Raw genomic sequence first — 14402 nt, 5'->3', positions numbered from 1 at the left:
GTTCAATGCAGATTAAGTGAAGTCTACACATTTTTGCCCAGCCCAGATAATCGGAAAATAAATGAGTAATTGGTCCTCAGTTCGGGGCTCACGGCCAACATCGGATCTCCCGGCTCGGGATCGGTCTCAATACTTCCCGATGGGAACGCAGTATCTTCAGCCCACAGACAGTGATTCCAACCCCTGGCTCCCCCACCCAGGAGGTGAGGAGCCTTCCCTCGATCCCACAGGTGATGCACTTCAGCACTGAGCGGAAAAGAAAACACCACCCAGACGGAGACATGCACCGAACTGAAAATAACATTGAAATATTGCTGACGTAACAAAGAACGTCAACAAACTAACCCTGCAATATGGTGTAAAATCCCGCTCCCCATACTAACACGGGCTATACACACCAAAGAACAAACTGCCGGAGGAACTCAATGGGTCGGACAGCATCTGTGGAGGGAAATGGACCGTCAACATTTCGGGTCGAGACCCTCCCTCTGGACTGAGAGTGGACGGGAAATAGTCAGAGAAAAGAGGTGAGGGCTGGGGATGGGGCAAGAGCTGGGGAGTGAGAGGTGGATCCAGGTGGTGGGGAGGTGGAAGTTGGAAATAGTGACGAGGGTGGGACGTCAGTAGTTGGGGCAACACGGGGCTGCAGAAAGTTTAACTTAATTCCATAGAGGATGAACAAAAAGGTTAGAGAGTATTTGTTATAGAGAGTGCAATGAAGATACACCTAACTGATCCCTGGAGTGGTGGGGTCATAACTTGAAGAAAGATCAAATGTGATAACTCTAAGTGTCATTTAGAGAATCGAGGACTGAGATCTGAACACATTGAAATGCAGAACATCATTACCGGTTGAATCAGGGATCCCAGTCTCTGAAAAAGGGGATGGGAATCGAGCCCGTGAGTCTGTGACCTGGAGGTGGAGGGAAAGGGATCGGGGTAGATATGATGTGGAAAAGTAGACAGGTATCTGGTGTAAATATGGAATAATGTGGGGAATGCAGCGTATGGGTCGGGCAGCGTGTGAGCGGCGAGGAGCAGAGTCACCGGTTCAGGAGGGAGTCCCTCCACTCGTCACCTGATCCCGTTTCCTGTTCACGTTTTTCTGCAGATCTGCAGCATCTGCGAGTCACAGCTCTACCTATCCGTGTAGCTTCATCTTTCCCCGTTCAGACAAGTCAGTGAGATCCGGATCTGTCACATCCTCTCGTTGTGAGCGGACAGTGTTTTTTTTTCTTGCAATATTTTCTGCATGTTTCATACACAGTTTCGACGTGCTGAAGTGCTGCCAACTTTTCTGGGTGTATGACCCATTGATGTGAGAATTTAGCCATTTGTATTTATCTGAGTTTCTCAGAAATGTGTAAAGTTTAATTCAGCTTCACTTCAGAATTTCCAAAGCAACAACCCAGTCAGTCAAATAGTTCCACAGAATTAGAAGTTTATTAGATTTTTATTTTTTCTATTTTTGAAATATATTCTTATTTTAAATCCCAATTGTTAAAATCTTTTGTTAAGTATTAGGTTCTACTGCTACCACAGAGACAATAAGTTTCATGGCACATTTCCCCTTTCATGAGTTATATTTCATGGGTTGAAATTCCCCTTGGGGATGAATAAAGTATCTATCTATATATCTATCTATATGCCGGTGCTATTAAACTTGATTCTGATATTGATATGGGAGACCCACCACCGGTCACCTGATCCCAGTTACTGCAGATCGTAATGTGAGATTGAAGCATTTTCCATATATTTGCTTTCCACAGAAATGACAACAGTTCAGTTTCCTTCTGAGGTTCCAGAGCAGAAGCTCAGTCTGTCTAATATTTCCACAGAATTAAAATGGGGAAATTTGTTTATCATCATCACGTACTGAGCTACAGTGAAAATCTTGCCTGATGTACCATTCACACAGATCGATACATTACGACGGTACATTGAGCTGATATACAACAAAAAAAATAACTGTAACGAAGCATTATGGCTGCAGAGAAAGTGCAGTGCAGATAGACATATGGTGCAGGGTCACGCTGAGTTACATTGTGAAGTCGGGTCCATTTTATCATTCATTTGGCATAACTGCAGACAGGAAGCCATCCTTCAGCTTGGTGTTACGCACTTTAAGGCTTTTGTATCTCTCCGCCAATGTGGGAGCGGGTTTACAGCAAAAATGTCCGGGTTGTGAGGGTCTTTGAGTACATGGCCTGCTTTTCCAAGGGAGGGGAAGTGTAGGGAGAGTCCATGGAGGGGAGGCTTGTTTCTCTGATCTTCTCTGCTCTCCAAAGTTCTCTGCTGTTCCTTGCAGTCATGGGCAGAGCAGTAGCCATACGAAGGCGTGAAGTATCGACAAGGAGCTCAGAGACCTCGGCCTTCACCCTGCCTTGTGCAGCTGAATCCTGGACTTCCTGTCAGATCGCCGGCAGGTGGTAAGAGTGGGCTCCATCTCCTCTGTCTCTCTGACCCTCAGGACACAGAACCCAGAGGGTTGTCTCTTTGGCCTTCTCCTTTACTCTCTGCGCACCCATGACTTGTGTTGCCACCCACAGCTCCAATCTGCTGATTAAATTTGCAGACAGCACTACATTGATTGGCCTAATCTCAAAAAATAACTTTCAATCGATCAAATACCTCCTGACAAGGTTCGGTCCAAACAAACTTTTCACCTTTCTTCAGGGGATTAGTCAGAGGAAGAGCGATAGCAGCAAAGTTCTTACAGAACTTACGATAATATCCATCCATTCCGAGAAACCTTCTAAGAGCCTTCTTAGCAGTCAGAATAGGAACTTGAGAAATTGCCTGGTCTTTTGCCCGAACAGGAGCCAACTTGCCTTGAGCTACAACATAGCGAAGACAGGTCACAGTGGCATGGCCATATTCACTCTTAGCTAAGTTAACTGTAAGGCTGGCCTGGGAAAACCTGTCAAACAGCTTCTCCACTGCAGGGATATGCTCTTCCCAAGTGTCACTCCCTGTAACTATGTCATCAATATAAGCATCTGTGTGATCTAATCCTCGAATTACAGAATCATTCATTCTCTGGAATGTTCCTGGAGCATTTTTCTTTCCAAAAGGTTAAACATTGTATTCATACAACCCAGATGGTGCCACAAATGCAGAAATTTCTCTACCTCTGTCCATCAATGGAACACACCAATACCCTTTCAACAGATCAATCTTTGTAAGATATTAGCTATTCCAACCTTATCGATGCAATCATCTATCCTAGGGATAGGATAGGCATCTGTTTTTGTTACTGCATTTGCCTTCCTATAATCAGTGCAAAATCTAGCACTGCCATCAGGTTTGGGCACTATAATGCAGGGTGAGCTCCAATCTGATGCTGAAGGACTAATAATACCATTTTTCTGCATATATTCAATTCCTTGCTCAGCCTATTTACACTTTTCATGTTCATGCAATATGGGTGTTGTTTAATCGGTTTAGCTTGACCATTATCTATGCCGTGTACTGCGACTGTGGTTGTTTGGGAACATCAGGAAAAAAATCTTTCAACTTCAGAATTAATTCCGTCAGCTGTTGTTGTTGCGTTGTCTGCAGATCAGTCAACTTGTTAGCAATGTTTTCTGGAACAACCGAGTTCATTCGTCTAACTGGGACCATGTTTGGCTTGTGAAAAGTCTCAGACGAGTCAATTGTTTCATTCTCAGGGTTACCAGATTCATATGTTTTGACAACACTCACAGATGGTGCCTGCTTCTCAAAATAAGGCTTTATTATATTTTTCTGTACCACCTGTGTTAGTTTACGTTGATCAGGTGTTTTAATAACATAATTCACATCATTAAGTTGAGAGACTATTTGAAACGGTTCATTGAATTTCACCTGTAGTGGATTCATCAACATTGGAGATAAGGTAAGCACATTATCCCCCACCTGGTATTTTCTTTCGCAAGCCCGCTTATCAAGCCAACACTTTATTTTGTTTTGAGAAATCTTTTAAGTTTTGTCTTTCTAGAATACAGGCTTCATGCAGTGTATTTTTGAACTTTAAAACATAGTCTAACAGGTTAACTTGTACATCCCCATCAATCCACTGTTCCTTTAACAAGGTCAAAGGTCCCCTCACTCTGAGACCAAATACAAATTCAAATGGACTAAAGCCCAGTTAATCCTGTACCAACTCTTACTGCGAACAAAACCAAATACATTCCTTCATCCCAGTCTTTTCCATTTTCATCATGGTATGTCTTAATCATTGTTTTGAGGGCAGAATGAAATCTTTCCAAAGCCCCTTGTGATTCCAGATGGTATGCAGTTGATGTAATTTGTTTAGTTCCCAGTTCATAAACTACCTGCTGGAATAATCCAGATGTAAAATTACTTCCTTGATCAGACTGGATTTCTTTAGGCAAACCAGATAAAGTAAAAAACTTGATAACAGCCTTTGCCACAGTTTTAGCTTTAATATTTCTGAGAGCTATTGCCTCTGGGAATCTGGATGTAGTACACATAACAGTTAGCAGATACTGATGGCCAGCTTTAGTCTTTGGCAATGGGCCATCACAATCCACTATAAATGTTGAAAACGGTTCACCGAATGCAGGTATAGACCACAGTGGGGCCACTGGTCTGACCTGATTAGGTTTACCCACAACTTGACAAGTGTGACAGGTTCTGCAAAAGGTAACAACAACTTTCCTCAAATTAGGCCAGTAGAATTATTTCATAATCCTGTTTACAGTTTCATTCACTCGAAGATGTCGACGTAAGGGCATACTGTAGGCCAAAGTTAAAATTTCAGCCCTAAAAACTTTAGGAACTACAACTTGGTGAACAATTGCCCATTCCTCACTCACTGGTATAGCAGGTGGCCTCCACTTCCTCATTAACACGCCATCCTTGAGATAATACCCTACTGGCACTTTCTTAATCTCATTATCTGAGAGAGCTGTTTCTTTTGAAGCTTCAATCTCAGGGTCTCGGTTCTGTTCTGCTATAATCTCCTTCCTAGACAGGGACAAATCTTTCTCATCAGACTTACGACCTGAATCCTGTTGAAACAATGAAGGCGGAAAAGTCCCTGACGAGTCATCATAACCTGAATCCGGATTTTGGCTATCATGGGTATCAGAATCATGCTGCACAGAACTCTCTGCATTGGCAGACTTTTTAGCCATACTTTGAGTTCCTGCGTAGGAAGGATAAATGTTAAAATCCATCTGTGGGTCATCAGTGGTTGGCTTAGTTGTGAACTGCACCGCAGGAACAACTTTACCATCTGCCAGGTCATTCCCTAACAGCAAAGTAACATCTTCCACCGGTAAACTGGAGCACAATCCTAACTCAACAGGTCCTGAAACCAATCCTGATTATAAAGTTACCTTGTGCAATGGCACAGAAACCACACCGCCCCCAAGGCCTTGAATAAGATTTAACCCACCAGTGTTAGACTCATCACCAAACTTTAGAACACTGTCTAATGTAAGTGACTGAGAAGCCCCAGTATCTCGAAGAATTTTCACTGGTACTGGGGTTGATTCTTCATTTACGAATACAAACCCATCTGACATAAAATGATCGAACACCTTCTTAACTCAGTCAGACCTCTCAGTCCTTAACTGAGCCTCAACAGAATATTCAGAACCCTGTGGATTTATAGGTGCTTCAACATACTGACCACGGGCATTTGGGACTGCCTCATTTTCCATTTTCTTCTTCAGGACAGAACAATTAGCCATCACATGACCAGCTTTCTTACAACAGTAACAATCAAGACCAGAATATTTCACCTTCAAATGTTTCCCTTCATCCTTACTCCTGTCACTAGTCCCAGCTTTAATTTCTGGTTTACCCTGGTGATCCCTGCTACTCTTTCGGAAGCTCTTATTCGGGGTAAACTTAACCTTATGAGTTAAAGCAAACATCTGCTAATCTAGCAGACTCCTGCAAAGTGGCAGCATCATTTTCATCTAAATGTCTCTTTATGTCATCATAGACGCACCTTTTGAATTCTTCAATTAAAACCAACTCTTTCTATCTGTAAAAATCATCATTTATATTTTTATATGTGCACCAGCGGTCAAAACACACAAACTTCTCAGAAGCAAATTCCATGTAAGTCTGTTTCATAGATTTCCTCCAATTTCTAAGCCTTTGTAAGCTTCTGGAACCAACACATAAGCTTTGAGCACAGCCTGTTTCACAATGACATAATCAGCTGCATTTTCAATTGATAGGGCAGAATGTGTGTGTTGAGCCTTGCCCTTAATTATACTTTGTAACTAAAGAGTCCAGCTTCCTTTCGACCGCTTTTGACTTTCAGCCACTTTCTCAAAAGGCTGGAAGTATTTACCTACGTCGGTTTCATCAAATGGAGGGACCAATTTAACTTCCTGGCTGGCAATAAATGGTTCAACCAACTCCTTTGAGACAGCAACTTCTTTCTTGAGCCTTAACTTATCTGTCAGAACATGCCTCTGTCTTTTTCCTTCTTCCCTCTGTTTGTCTGCTTCCTCAGCTTCAAAACACCTTTTTTTCTGCTTCCTCCCTCTGTTTGTCTGCCTCTCTAGCATCAAACCCCCTCTGTCTCTTTTTCTTCAGCCTCTAATCTAAGTACATCAGTCCTCAATTGTTCTAGTTGTAACTGGATCTCCTCTTTACTCACAGGAAACCTCTTTAACACTTCCTTATCAAATACCTTCATAGATCTATAGTGCTCAACTATTTTCCTCTGAATTTCTGGCTTTCTCATAGTCCCCTGTGGCGTCTGCAATTCGCAGCCGCACCATCAGCCGGGCCTATTAAAGTGTCCTGTAGCCGACCGTCCTCCTGATAACCTGGGAAATGACTCAGTGGCTGCATGACACCAGCCTAAGTAGATGGGGCTGGATAATTGGATTCTGCTACAGCCAGAGGGGTGTTCTCTGGAGCTACGTCATTTATGGCATATCTTTTAAAGGAGAGGAATGTTTTCTGTCCCATGCAATTTACTATTGAATGGCCAGCATCCAATATAAGCCCACAGCCAGGAGCTGAGTGGTGTCTCTAGGTCTGAGGAGTATTTCGCTGCATTGTTGTAACCCAGTTTTGTTCTGTTTAGCTGATTCAAGTTTAGCTGATTCAAGTTTAGACTCTAGAACAGTTCTGTTGAGTTTATAAACATTTTGGGTAATAAAACCCCTATTTTTTTCACCTTTACCTGCTCTCCCAGTTTTATGCTTACCCTGCTCCTTCACACCCCCTTACCTCATTGAGGTTCAATCGTCAGCAATTCATTCTTTTTAGCTTTTCCTAATACCTCAGGGGTTGGTGCTTCCAGAATTATATAAATATCCATTGCTGCTGATTTCCACACACAAATAAATCAAAAGGGATCACCCCAATCAACTCGATAATTAATCGATCAATATTTCCCCAAGTTTGTTCATATCCCGGACGCAGGATGCAATTTTGTTATGAACCGTAACGCTTTAGAAACAAACCAGCAGCAATAGACCTGGAGTCTGGTTTTGATGTTAAAACCACTATCTTTATTAATAACTACTTATAATATTGTAATTTAAACAAGATAAACAGAAGTTAACAGTGTTATGTGAATAAATGTGTGTAAATATAACTCCCAAACTACTGAGCTCGGGGGAAACAAGGCTTGGAGTCTTGAGATAGTAAAGTATGAAAGCTCAGTTCATCCACGGAATAGGTGATGAGGGAGATATTTGTAATCCGGGGTAAATGTCAAGAGAAGGCAATTATGTTGAATTCCACAGGTTCCATGGTGGTAAAGCGAGAGAATAATCGCTGTAGATTTAATCCATCGTCATTCCAAATCCAAATACGAATTATCACCAAAAGCAAATTGTCACAAGGGGTATCGTCACCACACCCAGGCAAGGGTTAACACATCAGTGGTCTTCACATGATACCCCAAATCAGATCCACTCCTATGGATCAAACGAGGTGACCACCACATGTTCGATGTACGATGAATCGATAACTAACCCACACTTGTGGGCATAGGAAAGTTCCAAAGATTGACCCTTGGCCTTTAGTTCCCTGGTTTTGATCTTTTCATTTTTCCTCCTTCGTCTCCGTCTGACTCTGAGTGTCTGTGTCCTCGGTTAAAACTAAACAAGTTGTGAGCGATGTAAACAAGCTGCAAGGCCGACTGATACACCTTCTTAATCTGTTCTCTCTCTTAAAATGACAGTCCACAGCAAACAAAACCCAGGGATTCATAACAACAGCCACTCCCCATTGTGAACTGACTGGTGTGCCAGTAATTGGGATGACTGACTGAATCCTTTCCCACAGACTGAGCACGTGAACGGCTTCTACCCAGTGTGAACTCGCTAATGTACCTCCAGTTTTGTTGAGCAAGTGAATCTCTTCCCACAGACTGAGCAGGTGAATGGCCTCTCCCCAGTGTGAACTCGCTGATGTACCAGTAGGTTGGATGACTGAGTGAATCCTTTCCCACATTCTGAGCAGGTAAATGGCTTCTCCACAGTGTGAACTCGCTGGTGTCTCTGTAGGTGGGATGACAGTGTAAATCCCTTCCCACATTCTGAGCAGGTGAATGGCTTCCCTCCAGTGTGACTTCGCAGATGTCTCTGTAGTTGGGATGACAGTGTGAATCCTTTCCCACAGACTGAGCAGGTGAACAGCCTCTCCCCAGAGTGAACTCGCTGATGTACCAGTAGGTTGGATGACTGAGTGAATCCCTTCCCACAGACTGAGCATGTGAATGGCTTCTCCCCAGTGTGAACTCGCTGATGTACCAGTAGGTCAGATGACTCACTGAATCTCTTCCCACAGACCGAGCAAGTGAATGGCTTCTCCCCAGTGTGAACTCGCCGGTGACTCTGTAGGTTGGATGATTGACTGAATCCCTTCCCGCATTCTGAGCAGGTGAATGGCTTCTCCCCAGTGTGAACTCGCTGATGAATCTGTAGTGTGGATGACTGTGTGAATCCCTTCCCACAGTCTGAGCAGGTGAATGGCCGCTTCCCGGTATGAACTTGCTGGTGTGCCATTTGGTCAGATGACCGAGAGAATCCCTTCCCTGAAATTCAGCAGATGACCAGCCTCGGCCCAGTGTGATCGGACTGGTCTGTCCGCAGGTGGGATGCCAAAGAGAACCCTTTCTCACACACAGTGCAGATGAATGGCCTTGCCCAGTGGGAACTTGCTGATGTACCTTCAACTGAGATAACCGAGTGAAACCATTCCCACAGTCTGAGCAGGAAGGATGGTCGATTGAATCCCTTGCTCCACTTCTTAAATATCGGGACAGAGACAGCAAAACTGCCGTGCCGTATCTGAGATTCGTGGAGACAAATTCCTTCTCGTTTTTAACCTGTAAAAAGATTTACATAATCCATCAATTGGTTTAGGACAACATCTGAGATGAAATTACTTGAGTTGCCGAGGTTTGATCTCGTATCACACTGTTACAGTGATGTTAAACCCAAGTTGGACAGAGAAATCATCTCCTGACTGTGCACAGTGCTGGTATCTGGAATGACCATCAATTCTCTGATGCTCTTCCTGTCTCTATAAGAATGGGGCATTTCTGCCATCTCGAATTTGTGCCTTGGCTCAGTTTGACTCTCTCCAATGCTCGTATTCCCTATTCCTGCTGAGCAGCACGGGTGCCTGGCCCCACAGTATCTGAAACGCAAATAGTCTTTCTTGACGTGCTGCTGGGAATTCTTTTATGTATTATTAACTTAAAGTGCCACCGTTTTAATGCCATATAAAAAATTCCTGCTGAGATGAATGGTTGGTCCACACAGCTGTTACAAGTTCATAGAGTACATATTAGAATTATTTCAGGATCCTGTCACAGTCATAGAAAAATACAAAACAGAAGCAGGCCCTATGGGCCATCGAGTTTGTGTTGAACCATTTAAACTGCCCACTCCCATACCCCTGCCATCCAGGTACCTATTACAAACCTCTTAAATGTTGAAATCGAGCTCACATACACCTAAAAAAGGCTCTAAGCATAAACAAGGAAATTATGCAAACACCATTTCCAGAAAAGTTGGGATATTTTCCAAAATGCAATAAAAACAGAAATCTCTGATATGTTAATTCACATTTACCCTTATTTTACTGACAAAAGTACAAAGAAAAGATTTGCAATAGTTTTACTGAACAACTTAATTGTAGTTTGTAAATACACAAATGTAGAACTTGATGGCTGCAACACAAACACACTCAACAAAAGTTGGGACAGAGGCATGATTACCATTGTGTTACATTACCCTTTCCTTTTAATAACATTTTTGAATCGTTTTGGAACTGAGGATACTAATTGTAGTAGATTTGCAATTGGAAATTTTGTCCATTCTTGCTTGATATAAGACTTCAGCTGCTCAACAGTCCGTGGTCTCCGTTGTCTGATTCTCCTCTTCAAGATGCGCCATATGTTTTCAACAGGAGATAGATCTGGACTGGCAGCAGGCCAGTCAAGCACACGCACTCTGTGTCTGCAAAGCCACGCTGCTGTAGCCCGTGCGGAATGTGGTCTGGCATTGTCCTGCTGAAATAAGCATGGACGTCCCGGGAAGAGACGTCGCCCTGATGGCAACATATGTCTCTCTAAAATCCTAATATATGCCTTAGAGTCAGTGTTACCTTCACATACATGAAACTCACCCATGCCGTGGGCACTGATGCACCCACATACCAACACAGATGCTGGCTTTTGTACCTTTCGCTGATAACAATCAGAATGGTCATTTTCATCTTTGGCATGGAGAACTCAATGCCCGTTTTTTTATTAAAACTAGCTGAAATGTGGACTCATCTGACCACAGTTCCACAGTCTTTCAGTCCATCTGAAATGAGCTCAGGCCCAGAGAACTTGCTGGCGTTTCTGCATAGAGTTGATGTATGGCTTCCTCCTTGAGTAATACAGTTTCAAGTTGAATTTCTGGATGGAGCGACGGACTGCATTAAGTGACAATGGTTTTCCGAAGTACTCCCAAGGCCAGATGGCTATAATTGTCACAGTAGCATGACGGTTTCTTAGGCAGTGCCGCCTGAGGGCTTGAAGATCACGTGCATTCAACAGTGGTTTCCGACCTTGCCCTTCACGCACTGAGATGTCTCTGAATTCTCTGAATCTTTTCACAATATTATGTACTGTAGATATTGAAAGACCTAAATTCTCTCATGAATTTTGGCACAAAGGGGTGAGCCACGACCCATCCTTACTTGCAAAGACTGAGCCTTTGATGAACGCTACTTTTATACCCAGTCATGATACCTCACCTGCTACCAATTAGCCAGCTTCATGTGGAGTCTTCCAAACCGGTGTTACTTGAATATTCTGTGCACTGTTCAATCTTATTTTAACTCTGTCCCAACTTTTGTTGAGTGTGTTGCAGCCATCAAATTCTAAATTTGTGTATATTTACAAAATACAATTAAGTTGGTCAGTAAAACTATTGAAAATCTTTTCTTTTCTTTGTTTCTCAGTTAAATAAAGGTTCACGTGAATTAACATATCACAGATTTTTGTTTTTATTGCATTTTAGAAAATATCCCAACTTTTTTGGAAATGGAGTTTGTACACTGCTTTGAGGATTTGTTGGAAGTATACAGAATTATAAGGGTATAGATATTTGCAAGCAGCATTTTCCACTGATGTTGGGAGGGCTGACAAGCAGAGGTCATGGGTAAGCGACTTCACCATTTATACAATACAGGCCCTGCGGCCTACAATGCTGTGCCATATATTACTTACTTTTGAAATTACCTAGAGTTTCCCATAGTCCTCTATTTTTCTGCGCACCATGTACCAGAAGCCTCTTAAAAGACACTATTGCATCCGCCTTCATCACAGTCGCCGGCAGCCCATTCCGGACACTCATCACTCTGCGTAAAGAAACTCACCCCTCGTGGTGATATCACGTGCCAGGACGTGACTGGACAGAGTTCTGAGAATGCGCAGAAATGAAGAATGATCGAGAAACATGGCAGTGTAAAACGTGATTTTGTTGCTGTTAAATAAAAGGTCAATTCTTCCCTAATATAGTTTGTTATGAGTAACCCACGGTCCGTATAAAGAACACAACACCCCTGACATCTCCTTCGTACCTGCTTTGAAGCACCTTAAAACTGAGCCCTCTCCACGGGTTTTCTCTTGTTTGTGATTGGAGGTAGAACAAAGAAGATTTTCTCAACTGGTGATGTAAAAGATTTTGTTCCCTTTCTCCGAGTTCCTAATCCTTGCATTTAAATAGCTGGATCTCAGCTCTGTTTGAGAGATCCATCGGTTCCCATTCCCTCAGCAGCCGGAAGCTTCCCAGGGCCTGTGTACGGATCGTGGGGCTGAGAGAAGGGGAAGACAGCAGGACTGTCCCGGGATTGCGGGTCACGGTGTCCGGCATCAGAGCAATTGTTCCACACTCGATGTTTAAGATAGCCGCCCGTAGATTCATTCTTACCTCGAACGCTCCTGCTGAGTCCTTTTGTGTACAGCGCGCATGCGATCTGAATACGTCAACAACCTTGACGCCTGCGCATTTGATTGGTGGTTCAGAGGCAGAGAAATTTTAAACGCACTGTTTTATGGGTAATCACGGTGCCATAAAAAGTTCCTGCAAGCACCGGTTTTATGCCCACACCTCAGGGTTTTTTCTGTGTAGAAAACTCAGCAGCTCTTTTAACGTAGAAAGCGGCTCCCAAAAACAATATCAACAGGCATTCTGTTTATCTAATGCCGAAGTACAACCCTCTTACAAATGAAGATATAAAACACAAACGATTCTGCAGTTGCTAGAAATACAGACACACACTCACAAACCCACAATGCTGGAGGAACTGTGCAGTTCAGGCAGCAACTAAGCAGAGGAGTCCACAGTCTAGGCATGCTGAAGGGCTCGGCCTAAACGTTGTCTATTTATTCCTCTCCACATTTTCTGCCTGATATGTTGATTTCCTCCAGTATTTTGCAGAAATTAACCACTTTTTTTTCAATCAAGCAGTTTCCAAATGTGTCTGATCTTTCATTTGTAGCCACATCCTGCAGGTTCGGTTTGTCTTCTTCCTCCTCCTTGTAAACTCCAGGCCCCATCTCTTTCTGGAGCCCCAAATCCCTGACTGGCAACTTGGTTTCTGACTCTGCTCCATTCACTCGCTAGTCTGCTGTCAGACTTCAGAGGTGCATTGTAACAACCCAGCAGTTCGAAGCGAAGACCTTTGAAATTAGTGAGAGTGACCTAAAACGTTGAAAAGGGCGGGTAAGAAGGAGTTTAACCAACTTCGTCCTGAGCCCTGAACAACGTCACAACCACAGTGAGCTCATTGTCTTGTTCAGCCCGGAGAAAATCATGCAGGAAATTCATGCAGGTGTATAAGATGATGAGAGGCATTGGTCGTGTGGATAGTCAGAGGCTTTTTCCCAGGGCATAAACGGCTAACACGAGGGGGAATAGGTTTAAGCTGCTTGGAGGTAGGTACAGGGGAGGCGTCAGAGCCAAGTTTTTTATTAAACAGAGAGTGATGTCTGTGTGGAATGCACCGCCAGCGTCGGTAGAGGCGGATAAAATAGGATCTTTTAAGAGACGCTTAGATAGGTACATGGAGCTTAGGAAATAGGTGGCTATGCGGTAGGGTAATTCTAGACAGTTAAGAGACTAAGTTACATGGTCGGTACGATATTGTGGGCCAAAGCATCAGTAATATGTTGTAGATTTCTATGTTTCTGTGAAATTCAAGGGAAATCTCCTATCCCACGGAGTAGTGACTAGTTGCAATCTGTCATCTCAGGGAGGGTGAGAGGGGAACGGCAGGGATAGATTTTAATATACTGATATGGAACAGAAAAATGGACAGGGATCAGCTGGGCCGAGTGGTCTCTCAAGTGAGACACGGGATTTGATACAAACTGATTTATCTTTCACAGCTCCACAATATTAAACACCAGTATAGTTTAAGGCTAACATCAGCAGAACCGACTCCTCCAATGCTCAGTGACCAGGGTTCAGTCCTGGGTGCGATGAGCAGCCGCAAGAACTGCAGAATCTGACAGTAACAGTCCCTCATGAACCTGCAGCTGCCTTCAGTCACCGTGATGGTTAAACATTTAACACGGAGCTGATTTGAACTTCCTCCCTGATGTGAAGTTTCTGGTGTTGCAGCAGCTGGGATGATTGAGTAAAACTCTTTGCTCACTCCGGACAGAAATGTAGTCTCTATTTATTGTGAACTCACCGGAGCATCACAAGGTGGGTTAACTGAATGAGTCTCTTCGCACACACGGAGCAGGTGAACGGCCGCTTCCCAGTGGGAAGCTGTCGGTGTATCTGCGATGGCCGACTGAATCCCTTCCAAAATGAGAGTCAGTGAATGAGGTCACAGTGCTATAACGTCATGGCGATGTATCCAATCAGATCACGGACATGGACACGTGATCGGGCTCTCCT

The 14402-nt window shown here is 43.5% G+C and overlaps 1 protein-coding gene and 1 pseudogene across 1 annotated transcript in view; one reads left to right on the top strand and one right to left on the bottom strand.

Moving 5' to 3' along the window:
* LOC132390224 (zinc finger protein 850-like) overlaps positions 1–14402 on the top strand; it is an 86152-nt gene that overhangs the window by 51738 nt on the left and 20012 nt on the right. The gene's annotated exons all lie outside the window — the stretch shown is intronic.
* LOC132390222 (zinc finger protein 239-like) lies at positions 5774–12587 on the bottom strand (annotated as a pseudogene).

The sequence above is a fragment of the Hypanus sabinus genome, unplaced genomic scaffold (assembly GCF_030144855.1).
Source record: "Hypanus sabinus isolate sHypSab1 unplaced genomic scaffold, sHypSab1.hap1 scaffold_806, whole genome shotgun sequence".
Taxonomy (NCBI): Eukaryota; Metazoa; Chordata; class Chondrichthyes; order Myliobatiformes; family Dasyatidae; genus Hypanus; species Hypanus sabinus.
This window is presented reverse-complemented; position numbering and strand designations above follow the sequence as displayed.